Raw genomic sequence first — 2282 nt, 5'->3', positions numbered from 1 at the left:
CGGCGATGACTTGGACGGGAGGAGACCTTGTGCCTCCTGAGGGGTCAGCTCCAGGAGGGGTGTTGGGAAAGAATTAACTAACTTTGAAGAAAAATAAAAGGGAGTGGAGAAAATGTGGAAATTCGGGCCATCAAACGTGTTCCAGCTGTTACTGCTGTGTAAGAAATCACTCCAAAATATAGCACATAACCCTAGGTTCATCCGAAGCGTGAAGATTTCTTTTCCTCCCAGAGATTCTGGGCTTCAGGAATTCAGGCAGGACATCGCAGGGGCGTCTTGTGTCTGCCCCACAGTGTTTGGGTCTCAGCTGGGAGGCTGGAGGGTGGGGAACTGGGATCTTGGGATGCTCACTGACTCAGAGGTGTGGGGTGGGCTGGGGGCCGGGGGCTGGGGGCCTCTGCACGAGGCAGTGAGTGCGTCCTTACAGCCTAGACAAGCCAGCCGCCGGGCACGGGTGTCCCATCCTCTTCCTGTTGGTCACTGTCACCAAGTCACTAAGGCCGCCGTACCTAGAGGGAGGGGAGCGAGGCCCTCACGCACGGTGGGCTGGGTGTCAGGCTCGGGAGAACAGAGAGCCTGGCTGGCAAAATGGCCACGGCCATGTTTTGGACACAATCAGCCACAAAGGGTTTGGGAAAGCTGGTTGCTCCCTAAAGAGCAGGAGGTAGGATTGAGAAAGTTTGTGAGAGACAGTGACCCAGTGAAACAAAAACTTGGTCCCGTAGCAGAAAATGAGGTTGGGGTGTGGCATCCCGTGGAAGCCTCAAGACGGCTGATGAGAAAATGAGAGGCACGAAGGTGAGGGAAGAAACTAAGAAGTTGTGTACGTTTTAGGATTACGTCGAGAAAAGATTGCTTTTTTCATATAGGGACTGACTGGAAGCAAATGGATCAGAAGCTACTAAGCCTTTGAGGTGTTTGTATTGCAGAAAGCAAGGGAGTGACTGAGTGAGCAAAGACCCACGAGCCTCCCCTCTCCTGTTTGGCAGGACGCAGCAGTGAATGAGTCCGAGATGTCCGAGAACTGGGCGGCCGGGAGCCCTGACGTCCCGTTACCACGAGGCCGAGAGGGGTGACTGGCGGGGAACAGCTCCCCATGGGCAGAGGTGGGGCTGTGGACGAGGTGTCAGCTGGGCTGCCCGCTGCACCCTCTCCTCCGGGACAGGACTGTGTAACCGTGGCTACCTCGTCCCGCTCCACTATCTCAAGCTGGGTTTGTGAACGGCAGACACTTCCCTGTATCTTGCAGGTCACCACTCGCAGGAGGCGTGTCCAGCCCAGACGAGAGGGCTGCGAACGCAGGGGTGGCTTCGGGTCTCTGTGGAGAGGGCTGGACGTGAGCTGTGCTGGGGGAGAGTGGAGCGGAAGGGTGGGCTGTGTCCTCTCCCTCATGGCCTGTAGTTGGGTATGGCCAGGCGAGATGCGCCCACTTCCAGTTCCCCTCTGACCTTCCCTTCGTCCTGCCAGCTGGGCTCAGAAGGGCCGGGAAGGACTCCGAGTGATCCAGCAGCAGTGCCCCTCCTGGCCTCACCCCCGAAATCCCTGCCACCCACAGTCTACCGGGATGTGAGCAAGAAATGAGCCTTCGGGGTTTTGTAAATAGCAGTTAGTCTGCCCTGACTAGTGCAGACTATTTTCCCGACATACCCTTTGAAGAGACAGTGAATGACATTTGTAGGTAACTCCATTTCTTTCATGCACCGGCACGTCAATTCCCTGCCTCTCCCGGTCCCGCCAGCCGTGGCTGACTGCTTTGAAGGCGTACAGATGACCTAAACTGAGTCGGCCACCTCACCAGGCTGGGGCATTTGGGTTGGGAGTTTATAGGCTGCTGTCGTGCATTGTGGATGAGAGGGGCCCAGGAGGGCAGCTGTTGGTCACTGCTGGGCACAGAAACAGGGGACTGGGCAGTGGGAGAGGACGGTGCAGAGAGAGCATGGCCGGGTGCCGTGCACCGTGGAGAGTGAGGAACTGGTGCTGGGCCTTCCCGTCCCAGCTGTCCTTTCCTGGGTTCTAGGACAGATTCCTTGTTTATATAATCAACTCCCTTTGCATCTACTTTTAGTGGGTTTCATTTGTCATAAACCGGCGTTGACTAAGACAGAAGCAACATGGAAGAGCGTTCATGGAATTCTGGGTGGAGGGAGCAGGGCACACAGTAGATTGTATGTATGTTATGACCTTGAACTTGTGCTGGTCATTGTATATATGTGTATAAGAAATGTAGGACGTACACCAACATATAACAGTGGTTATCTCTGGGAGAAGGGGCAGTATAGGTA

Source organism: Mesoplodon densirostris, chromosome 7 (assembly GCF_025265405.1).
Source record: "Mesoplodon densirostris isolate mMesDen1 chromosome 7, mMesDen1 primary haplotype, whole genome shotgun sequence".
In the NCBI taxonomy this organism is placed as follows: Eukaryota; Metazoa; Chordata; class Mammalia; order Artiodactyla; family Ziphiidae; genus Mesoplodon; species Mesoplodon densirostris.
Note: the sequence above shows the minus strand (reverse complement) of the source record.